Source organism: Pelophylax lessonae (genome assembly GCF_965119305.1).
Source record: "Pelophylax lessonae genome assembly, chromosome: 9".
Classification (NCBI taxonomy): domain Eukaryota; kingdom Metazoa; phylum Chordata; class Amphibia; order Anura; family Ranidae; genus Pelophylax; species Pelophylax lessonae.
Window position 1 is genome coordinate 140,289,240 of NC_138776.1, and position 12,516 is coordinate 140,301,755.

The 12,516-nt window shown below is 44.0% G+C and overlaps 1 long non-coding RNA gene across 1 annotated transcript; it reads left to right on the forward strand.

Moving 5' to 3' along the window:
- Nucleotides 1-433: 433 nt before the first annotated feature.
- Nucleotides 434-7,135, forward strand: LOC309562471. Its single transcript, XR_014225633.1, has 3 exons — nucleotides 434-547; nucleotides 5,170-5,275; nucleotides 6,831-7,135. It is a non-coding gene; the product is annotated as an uncharacterized lncRNA (long non-coding RNA).
- The last annotated feature ends 5,381 nt before the right edge of the window (nucleotides 7,136-12,516 follow it).

The window sequence follows — 12,516 nt, forward strand, 5'->3', positions numbered from 1 at the left end:
AATGCCCAATCTCCTTAAGAATACAAGTGGGCATTTGTAGTTGGTAGGTTTGGAAAAATCCTCTTTTTACCAGAACTGTACCCCACTGCATACTGCATTCTGCATAAGCTTGCCATAGGTTGTCCATCCTTAGATGGATACAAAGAATGGGTAGAATGGGTAATAGAAGAATATTTTTACATTAGTTTCTCAAGTATTATGACTTTTCAGCCCCAGAGTAGTCATTCAGTGTTCTAAAATGACCCCCTGTGCTTCTAAAAGTAATAAAAGATATGGTGGATGCAAGTTCTTTTTTCAGCTTTTAACTTGATACATTTAATTAAGTTCCAAGCCTTTATTTAGGATGGATCTATACATATGCTGCATTTTCAGTTTATGGTATTGTCTGTAGAGCATATTAAAGCTAACCATATATTGTTAATAATTCAATTTCAGAAGTATCTTGTAGCTGCACTACTTTGTGTGGGATTCATTCTTACTGTGTGTGATGCAGAATGCTTTATACAACTCCCTCCAAAGCTAAAATATGGCCAGAAACACTTAAGGGGTAAGTCATATAACAATAATTTTGTTTAAGACAAAAGTTAATGTAAAATATTTTTTATTCTTGTTAACCCTTAACACTCTAGCTTAACATGCCAGAGCAGCACATCTTCCAATAGAAAAATCAATGTGGCTGGCATCCTATCATGAATTTCTGATGTTAAATATGCTTGCGGATGATGTGAGCACTGCAAAAGACCATTGGCCAAAGATCAATATCTTTAATCCGGTCTATTGATATCCTGTCAATTCCAAAAAAAAGGGTTAACAATATATAACTTTTTAATCAGAGTATAGCATCAAGTCATTTAAACTCCTGGGATATTGATATGGTCAGTTAAATAGCAGAGGGGGTCGTTAATCAATTTCAGCTGCTTTGGTGTTAATTAAATTAACAGCAGGTGCATTAGATGGGAAACAATGAGACAACCTCCAAACAGGAATGGTTTTACAGGTTGAGGCTACTGACCTTTTCTTCCCTACTCATCTTTTCTGACTGTTTTTCACTAGTTTTACATTTGGCTAGGGTCAGTGTTACTACTGGTAGCATGAGGCGATACCTGGGCCCTATAGAGATTGCACAGGCAGTCCAACTCCTCCAGGATGGCACATCAATACGTGCCATTGCCAGAAGGTTTGCTGTCTCCCAGCACAGTCTCAAGAACATGGAGGAGATTCCAGGAGACAGGGCCGTAGAAAGTCCTAAACCTATCAGCAGGATAGAGGATATCTGCTCCTTTGTGCAAGGAGGAACATTGCCAAAGCCCTACAAAATTACCTCCAGCAAGCCACTGGTGTGAATATCTCTGACCAAACAATCAGAAAGAGATTTCATGAGGGTGGCCTGAGGGCCCGGCGTCCTCTAGTGGGCCCCATGCTCACCGCCTGGCACTGTGGAGCTTGATTGGCATTTGCACCAGAATTGGCAAGTCTGCCACTGACACACTGTGCTTTTCACAGATAAGAGCAGGTTCTCATCTGTGAAAAGGTTCTCTTAGCAGGTGACCAGTTTGGTAGTGGGTCTGTAATGGTCTGGGGAGAAATATGCATGGAGGGACGCACAGAACTCTACAGGCTAGACAATAGCCCCCTAACTGACCTTAGGTATTGGGATGAAATCCTTGGACACATTGTCAGACCCTACGCTGGTGCAGTGGGTCCTGGGTTCCTCCTGGTGCATGACAATGCCTGGCCACATGTGGCAAGAGTATGCAGCCATTTCCTAGGGGATGAAGGAGTTGATACCAATGAATGGCCCCCATGCTCGCCTGACCTAAATCCAATAGAACACCTCTGGGACATTATGTTTCGGTCCATTAAACGACGCCAGGTTGCACCTCAGTCTGTTCAGGAGTTCAGTGATGCCCTGGTCCAGATCTGAGCAGAAATACCCCTGGACATCATCCGTCGTCTCATTAGGAGAATGCCCCGATGTTGTCAGACATGCATACAAGCACATGGGGGCCATCCAAACTACTGAGTACCATTCTGATTTGCTGCAAAAAAAATTCAGCAAAATGGACTAGCCTGCCGCATAATGTTTTTTACTTTGATTTTTGGGGTGTCTTTGAATTCAGCTCTCTGTAGGTTGATAATTTTCATTTCCATCAAACAATGTGGCATCTTTTCATCCCTAAAACATTACCCATTCAATGTCAGTATAGATATCCAGCATGATATTTTTCCCCATTGAGATCTAATGTATTTTCAAAGTGTTCCTTTAATTTTTTTTTTTGTATATTACAATATGATAACAATTAACACAGAAGATAAGTCTCACTTAAGGATTGTGAGCATGCTTTAACCTTGGGATATGGAAGAGTTTTTAAAAATAGTTTCTCTAGGACCATAATGGTTGTGATATCTGTATGCAGTCTCTAAACGTTGATAAATGAGTGCTTCAGAGAGAGACCATAATTGAAAAATTGTATGACATTTATGTAGGTTTTAAACTGTTTGCTAAGTCTAAACAGCCCTTTACATACAATATAAGAATACCAAATGTCACCAACCAACCACAAGTTCTGAAATTCAATAATTGGTCATATTCCTGGGGGGAAGTGACTAATTGGGGTATGCTCCACATTTTTTCACCTGACCCCTGAAGCAGGGAAGTACTTTTATTTTTTTCCCTTTTATTATAAATAACTGTTTGACTTGTATGTATGATTTTGCAGCTTTCTGTAAGAATGGATATATTGACCAGATACTTTGGATATCAAATATAAAATAAATATGTCACTTTTTGAGTGCTGTAACTAGTTTGGCATTAAAGCAATTTTTTTAATTTTTTTGCACAAATGTAAAAATCATTATTTTTGGCAATAGAATTACTTAAAGCAGAGTTGCAGCCATTTCTGTGTTTATAAAAAGTCAGCGGCTACAAAATCTGTGGCCCCTGACTTTTAATAAACACACACTCACCTGTCCCAGGATCCAGCAATGAGGCCGCCTGAAGCCTCGCTTCTCTCCCTCTCCTCCCGGCAGCGCTGGCATCACTAGTGTGGGCACCCTGCTGTGACAGCTTGCGGCTTCACAGCAGGGTGCACTCTGCGCATCCTGAATCTTCTGGGACCTCTGACGTGTCCCAGGGTTGCAGGGAGGGATGAGGAGAGGAGAACTACCGCTCGGGGTGCCATGGTGCTCCAAGAGGGAGTGGGAGCGGGTACCTGTCAAAACTAGGTACCGGCTCCCCCCTTCCAAAAAAATGACATGCCAAATGTGGCGTAAGTGTTTCTTAAACAGAAACTTTCAGGAAAGAAATATAATAAAATGAATTTTAGTGCAAACACACAATATAATATTTATATTTGGTCAAATATAAAAGATGAGGTTGCATCAAGTAAATAGATACCAAGAATACCAAGTCTTAAAATTGTGTACACCCATGATATCGCAAAAAACTACGCTACCCATAAATCTCCATAGGAGGAGCTCTTGTGCTAGAAATATTGCTCTAACTCTGACACATCTACATGTGTGGTGGGACTGCGGTCTACATATGCAAGTGCATCCTTGGCGTGCGTTTTCATTTGCGCATGTGTGCAGGGCAACAAGTGTTACGGCAAATTGTTTTAAAATGCATTTTATTAAAATGTTATTGATTTTAAACTTTTTGGAAATGTATTTATTGATTTTGTCTTTATTGCTATCACAAAGGACAAATAAACCCTCATGTGATTGTATTGGGCAGGTGACTCTTTCACTTTGAAGCCAGCAGCCGACTGAACAAACAGAGCTTGATTAAGTGCTTGTTCACACTTGAATACATTTCTAACGCTTACCAAATGCTCCTATAGTGTTAGTATGGGTGTTTAACTGACGTTAATGAGCTTTAAAATGGGCATTAGGGTGGCGTTTTACAAGCATTAATGACGAGTTAAAAAAGTTCCCTAAACATCCTATGGGAAATTTTGAAGTGTTTGACGAGCGTTAGGTTGCGTTAAAATTGCTCCACAAATGCCTATTGCATTACAGGAAATAAACTAATCTTAACGCTATGCAAACTTCACCGCAACTGCCTGCCAGAGTATTTCTGAAGCGTTACCATAGACTTGAATGGAAGGAGTTGAAAGGCTTCAAACGCATCCTGACTTGACATGAGGCTTCAATTTTGAAGCGACGTGACCCTAATACTTCATGTTATGATAGTGGGAACAGCACTGTGTGCTGTCCATTGTATTATTCGCATAGGCATTTTAGGGGCTTTTTTAACGTCTCCGAAATGCCTGCTTTTGAAGCCAGTTTGAACTTAGCCTAACAGTTTACTCTTTGGATGTACTAGTTGAACAAGTAAAGCAGTGGTTCTCAACTATCGGGCCACAATCCACTGTCAGGCCATAATTTTGCATATAATAGCTTACCTATAATACATAAAGTTTAAACGTGACTAAGCACAAAAAGAAAAATGTATTATATTTACCAATTCATTAAGGCCTGGGTCACACAGCTGACAGGCTCTCCCGCCTCTCTGAAAAGTAATCAGTGCTTGACAGGTATTGAGGAGATGATACTGCCTCCTCTTAAATGCTATTCAAAGGGGTACTTTACGTTGGTATACCATAATGTAAATGTGTGCCTGTCATTTGACTTAAATGGCCTAACTTGACATATAGTGCCCGCTCCCTCCTAAACTTGATATGCTGAGTCAAAATTTCCACACCACAAAGCTAAATAAAGAAAATTTCTGCCATAGCTCCCCTTCAGCCTCCATGTAAATTTTAAGGCAGGAAGTCAAGGCCTGTAAAAATGCAGATCAACTGTCTATTTTTACCACTACTGTGTGAGCTAAGCCTAAATGTGGTGGCTGCATTCATTTTTTAGGCTTCCTTTTACCATGTACTGGCAGAACTAGGTGTAGCTCTATACTTAGATAAAGAACACTACATTTATGACATCATTCTTCTTGTAGAAGCTTTCATTTGACCCTCATAAAAAAAAAAAAAAAAATGAGCAGCTTATTGGAAATGGTATGTTCATTATACTTTCAGAGCAGAAACAAGGAGACTACAATAAAGTTGACAGACACCTTGTAACTTATGAGTGGATTTTCATTTTTTCTTTGTTTTTTGTTTTTTAAAATCTGGAATTCATTTTTGATGATATATTTATGTTATATGTTTGCAGGATGTGTTTTTCAAGGCAAGCTACATAAGCCTGGCAGTAAATGGATAACAGAGGAATGCTGGGATTGCTCATGTGATTCTGATGGCTCAGTGGGTTGCTGTACTAAGTAAGAATTATTTCAGTTTTAATTGTTCAATCCAAATTGAGTTTAAAGTATACTTTGCTATTATACAAAATGTGCTTTCTAAAATGGGAATCAACTGTAAGGCTTTATTTCAGCATGCATTGTTCACTTCTGGTGCTAAGCAAATTAGGACTTCATGTGCTGCTATGAGGTTGTTGCTAGGATTGCATGAACTCGCTACATGATATCACTAGTAAAGTTGTTTTAAAGACTGCAGTAACATATTGTCTTATTTATCACAAGAGCCACTGGTGACCAATGAAAGTCAAAAATCCAAGTCAAACCCACTACAATGGTCTTTGGTGGAAATTGCAAAATACAATATGGCATTGAGGCATATGAATAATATGAAGGCCCTTTTCCAGAAAATGAGTAGCACCTTGCAAAACGCAGTCCCAATATTTTTTCTTCTCTCTGCTTTTATATACTGTATAAAGTGTATTGTTTCTTGTGATTAGACTCAAATACAGAACACAGGTTTCTGTTATGGTTGAATGAATTATATTTCTACAAGAACTGACTATAAGAAGTGCATCTGTTGGTCAGAGTAATACATATTATTGTTAGCCCTGTGATCAGAGTAATATAAAGAAGACAATCACTGGGAAAGGTAAGCCAGAGAGTGAAATAGGTAGGTATTGGGGGGGGGGAGGGGTGAATATGGAGGAGGGTTAGATAAGGAAGGGAAGAAAGTAAAGTAGAAGAGGAAGAGGAAGAAAAGAATAAAAATGAGAGGCCAAATGGTGATAGGGAGGCTGGGGTGATCCAGGTTGGACGGGACCCCATATTCTAGTCTAGTTTGACAGGAAGGTCCACTCTGTGTGTCAGAAATGCTGACAATGGTTTCTGTACTAATGAAGCCTGCAAACAGCGGTTAGTGGTTGGTTTCACACTCAGCTATCAGTTCACACTGCAGTTACCAGATGAAAGTCTTTATTAAACCCTAACATAAGTCGTCTGTTACATCTTATGGAAATTCTAACACCTTGGAAATTCTAACAACATCTGGTTAACAACTGGTTAAGCCCTAAAGAAGGAGGATGCCTTTCCACCCCAAAATGTGCTGGCTGTATTTGATGCTTTTGTAAAAGGTGCTCCTCAATACTTACTCCCTAGTTCCCTAATGGAAGAAAAATGTGGTTTTCATAAAGTCAAAGAATACCTGTCTCTGTTATGCCATGCAAATCATACTGGTTTAACCAAACCCATTTGGTTTACATGGACAAACACTACATCCTAGGTACCATGACTGGTATTCGCATGCCAACCTGTATGGTTAAAAAAAAAAAAATGTGTGGATTGCAGGCATAATCATATCGCCCTCAGGTAGTATATTCACTATGCAACAATCCCTCCCCCCCTTGAATAAACCACTGCTGGTGGGGGCAGTTTTGTATGTTTGTTGCTAGAGGACTTTGTCCCGGCACTGAATGATAGTCACCTACATCTCACTCTAGCACATGACCTAGCATCTTATACTGTATATGGTTTGTACCTTTACATTTATATCATGAGTCTCACTTTATTATGATAATAGGCTTGGCTTACCCATCCACTATGACAAAAGCAGATGTGACTATATTGAAGATAAGAAAACATGCACCTCGAGACTGGTTTCCAAAGAGGATCCTACACAGGATTGTTATTAAGCCTGTGATCTACTTTAATACTTCCACCATCACCAGAGCATTAGGCTGGACAAGATAATGTACAGAAATACATCCTGTATGTGGAATAAGAATAAATTATGAGAATGTCTAGGTGTTTGTCTTGCTCTTGTATTTTTCTGATATAAAGTAAAGTCAACAGATGCCGCTAAAACTCCAGCATAAAGACATGGATCCTGTAGAACGAGGGCCAGCAACCTGTAGATTATGATCTACCACCAGTGGCGGCTGGTGCTCAAAATTTTTGGGGGGGCGCAAAAAGAAAAATGTAATAGGTATTGCTTTGCGTCAAAAAACGCAGTAAAAAATTGTGTGACTTTGAAATCATGGTACAGGCATGGCACAGGTGATGGTATAGGCATGGCATAGGTGATGGTACAGGCATGGCACAGGTGATGGTACAGGCATGGCACAGGTGATGGTATAGGCATGGCACAGATATGGTATAGGCATGTCACAGGTCATGGTACAGGAGATGGTATATGCCCCCTTTCAATGCAGTGACCAGCGTACATGCCCCCTTTCAATGCAGAGACCAGTGTACATGCCCCCTTCAATGCAGAGTTCAGCGTGCTTGCCCCCTTCAATGCAATGAACATTGTGCTGTGCCCCCTTCAATGCAATAAACACTGTGCTATGCCCCCTTCAATGCAATAAACACTGTGCTGTGCCCCCACAATGCAGAGTTCAGCGTGCATGCCCCCTTCAATGCAACTGTGCTGTGCCTCCTTCAATGCAATGAACAATGTGCTGTGCCCCCTTCAATGCAATAAACACTGTGCTGTGCCCCCTTCAATGCAATAAACACTGTGCTATGCCCCCTTCAATGCAATGAACACTGTGCTGTGCCCCAACAATGCAGAGTTCAGCGTGCATGCCCCCTTCAATGCAACACTGTGCTGTGCCCCCTTCAATGCAATAAACACTGTGCTGTGCCCCCTTCAATGCAATAAACACTGTGCTGTGCCCCCTTCAATGCAATAAACACTGTGCTGTGCCCCCTTCAATGCAATGAACACTGTGCTGTGCCCCCACAATGCAATGAACACTGTGCTGTGCCCCCTTCAATGCAATAAACACTGTGCTGTGCCCCCTTCAATGCAATAAACACTGTGCCCCCTTCAATGCAATGAACTCTGTGCTGTGCCCCAACAATGCAGAGTTCAGCGTGCATGACCCCTTCAATGCAACTGTGCTGTGCCCCCTTCAATGCAATGAACACTGTGCTGTGCCCCCACAATGCAGAGTTCAGCGTGCATGCCCCCTTCAATGCAACTGTGCTGTGCCCCCTTCAATGCAATAAACACTGTGCAGAGTTCAGCGTGCGTGCCCCCTTCAATGCAACTGTTCCGTGCCCCCATCAATGCAGAGTTCTGCGTGCGAGCCCCTTTCAATGCAGAGCGCCACAGCATTGTCCCCAATCACTGCAGAGCGCCACAGCATTGTCCCCAATCACTGCAGAGCGCCACAGCATTGTCCCCAATGATTGCAGAGTGCCACAGCATTGTCCCCAATGATTGCAGAGTGCCACAGCATTGTACCCCAGTGATTGCAGAGCGCCACAGCATTGTCCCCCAATGATTGCAGAGCGCCACAGCATTGTCCCCCAATGATTGCAGAGCGCCACAGCATTGTCCCCCAATGATTGCAGAGCGCCACAGCATTGTCCCCCAATGATTGCAGAGTGCCAGCATTGTCCCCCAATGATTGCAGAGCGCCACAGCTTTGTCCCCCAATTATTGCAGAGTGCCACAGCATTGTACCCCAATGATTGCAGAGTGCCACAGCATTGTCCCCCAATGATTGCAGAGTGCCCACAGCATTATCCCCCAATGATTGCAGAGCGCCACAGCATTGTCCCCCAATGATTGCAGAGTGCCAGCATTGTCCCCCAATGATTGCAGAGCGCCATAGCTTTGTCCCCCAATTATTGCAGAGTGCCATAGCATTGTACCCCAATGATTGCAGAGTGCCACAGCATTGTACCCCAATGATTGCAGAGTGCCACAGCATTGTCCCCAATGATTGCAGAGTGCCACAGCATTGTACCCCAGTGATTGCAGAGCGCCACAGCATTGTCCCCCAATGATTGCAGAGCGCCACAGCATTGTCCCCCAATGATTGCAGAGCGCCACAGCATTGTCCCCCAATGATTGCAGAGTGCCACAGCATTGTCCACCAATGATTGCAGAGTGCCCACAGCATTGTCCCCCAATGATTGCAGAGCGCCACAGCATTGTCCCCCAATGATTGCAGAGTGCCAGCATTGTCCCCCAATGATTGCAGAGCGCCACAGCTTTGTCCACCAATTATTGCAGAGTGCCACAGCATTGTACCCCAATGATTGCAGAGTGGCCACAGCATTGTCCCCCAATGATTGCAGAGTGGCCACAGCATTGTCCCCCAATGATTGCAGAGCGCCACAGCATTGTCCCCCAATGATTGCAGAGTGCCCACAGCATTGTCCCCCAATGATTGCAGAGCGCCACAGCATTGTCCCCCAATGATTGCAGAGTGCCAGCATTGTCCCCCAATGATTGCAGAGCACCAGCATTGTCCCCCAATGATTGCAGAGTGCCACAGCATTGTCCCCCAATGATTGCAGAGCGCCACAGCATTGTCCCCCAATGATTGCAGAGTGCCAGCATTGTCCCCCAATGATTGCAGAGCGCCACAGCTTTGTCCCCCAATTATTGCAGAGTGCCACAGCATTGTACCCCAATGATTGCAGAGTGCCACAGCATTGTACCCCAATGATTGCAGAGTGCCACAGCATTGTCCCCCAATGATTGAAGAGTGCCACAGCATTGTACCCCAATGATTGCAGAGCGCCACAGCATTGTCCCCCAATGATTGCAGAGTGCCAGCATTGTCCCCCAATGATTGCAGAGCGCCACAGCTTTGTCCCCCAATTATTGCAGAGTGCCACAGCATTGTACCCCAATGATTGCAGAGTGCCACAGCATTGTACCCCAATGATTGCAGAGTGCCACAGCATTGTCCCCCAATGATTGCAGAGTGCCACAGCATTGTACCCCAATGATTGCAGAGTGGCCACAGCATTGTCCCCCAATGATTGCAGAGCGCCACAGCATTGTCCCCCAATGATTGCAGAGCGCCACAGCATTGTCCCCCAATGATTGCAGAGTGCCAGCATTGTCCCCCAATGATTGCAGAGCACCAGCATTGTCCCCCAATGATTGCAGAGTGCCACAGCATTGTCCCCCAATGATTGCAGAGCGCCACAGCATTGTCCCCCAATGATTGCAGAGTGCCAGCATTGTCCCCCAATGATTGCAGAGCGCCAGCATTGTCCCCCAATGATTGCAGAGTGCCAGCATTGTCCCCCAATGATTGCAGAGTGCCAGCATTGTCCCCCAATGATTGCAGAGCGCCAGCTTTGTCCCCCAATGATTGCAGAGTGCCAGCATTGTCCCCCAATGAGTGCAGAGTGCCAGCATTGTCCCCCAATGATTGCAGAGCGCCAGCATTGTCCCCCAATGATTGCAGAGTGCCAGCGTGCGTGCTCCCTTCAAACTTACCTGGCGGCGGGGCGGCTCAGCTTCTTCCTCTTCTGCGGCGGGTCCTTCTCCCTCGTCTCGGCGGCGGGAACCGGCGGGCGGCCTGCTCCCTTCAAACTTACCTGGCGGCGGCGCGGCTCAGCTTCTTCCTCCTCTTCTGCGGCGGGTCCTTCTCCCTCGTCTCGGCGGCGGGAACCGGCGGGTAGCCTCTCCTGGGACGTAACCCCACCCCCCCCCCCCCCAGCCACCAGTTCCTTCAGGCAAGGCCGGCGAACCCAATTTTTTTTTTTTTGGACAACTTTATTTGTTCGTTTTTTTTTTTCTTTTTTTTTAGGGGTAGGGGGGTGGCGCCCTAGCGCCCCCTATGCAGGGGCCGCCACTGTCTACCACTACCAGTAGGTAGATATGATCTACAGGTGACTGGTAGATAGCGGTCTGGGCTTGTTGACCCACCATTCCAGAGCATCAAACCAAGGCAAGGAAAAGTAACTAATTGTAAAGTTGGAGCTGTAGTAGGGAGCAAGAACTGCATAAGTCGATGCATCCTCTGTAGTGCTTGCTTCTGTCCTATGCTTAATGATACCAACTGTACTCCACCTCTTATCCTGGCTATTGGTCTCCAGAGTGGTGCCAGCAGCAGGAAAAAATAGATCTTCAGTTCAGTGTGAAGCAATACACTGGGCATAATAGTATAAGGCTGCTTTTACACTGATATGCTGCGGTTTACCCACACCGCAGGTGCAGTGCAGTGAATCTGCAGCTTTCCTGTGGGTTTGCTGTGCTTAGCCATATACTAATATTATATCCTGCAGGTTTGGTTCAAGTTCTAAATGCAGAAGTTTTGGTGCGCTTTCAGAAAGTGCACCACACCTGCAGGATATAATAGAAGTGTATGGCAAAGTGCAGCAAACCCAGGAAAGTTGCAGAAGCACTGCGCTGCACCAGCACATCAGTGTGAAAGCAGCCTTATAGGGGGCACCGAACAATAAGAGTTTATTTATATTTGCAGTTTGGGGGGAGGTCGTAAAACCTCATAGTTAAGATGTGTTTTTATCACCCCCACCCCAACCGCACCCCCTTTAGCTGCAGTGGCTAGGGGAGTACACGTTGCAGCCGCAGTAAAGGCCCGTACACACGTACCGATCGTCGGCATACAAACGTCGGTGGACGAAGGATCTGCCGATTGTACGCGTGTTAGTATGGTGCCTCCGACAGATGTCTGCGCACAATCCGCGGACAAAAGTCTTTCTTGCAAACATGAAAATTTTTGTATGCCGACACCAGAACGGACGATTGTTCGCCTGTCAGTGCACAATTCGGCCGACACACAGCTACAAATCCCAACACGCATGATCAAACCAAATGAGTTCCCGGAAGAATTTTCTCTAGTAAACTCAACATTTTATTCAGAAAGAACTTTCGGCTCGCGGAAGTCCAAGAAATAGGTGAAATGCGGAGCACATGCTCATCTTGATAAATGTGAGAAGAAGGAAGATGCTGCTCATAATGCCATACTTTTCTAATAAAAAGGCATGTGTTCTGTTATGATGAAGATAATGTTTGTCTATTCTATCTGTTCTATCAAATTTTATAATTAAATAATTTGAACTCTTCACCATTATTTTTGTATTTTCACACCAAAGATCTAACTATTGATATGACCCTTTATTCTTGTATGAATTAATGTCTAAAACATATTTTTCAGGTTATGCACAATATTAAACATGTTAACAAATTCAGATAGGCCATTTTTTATTTTCATTTTCTTTATTTTTTGGATCTCAGCAAAAAAAAACCAAAGCAAACATCAATACTTTCCGTATAATAAACTAAACATAAAAAAGGTCCATTTGGACAAAATTAAAATAGAAACTGGCAAACAGGGGTAAAATAAATAATAGGGGGTTACAAAAATTAAAGTTGCTGGTAACTGTAATCAGGTTGCCATGAGGGCAGGTTTGGATCCTGCTGGCCATATTGCCACTGGCCATGTGGCATTTGGCGAGGTGGTGGGTGTTGTGGAGGTGGAGGTGGA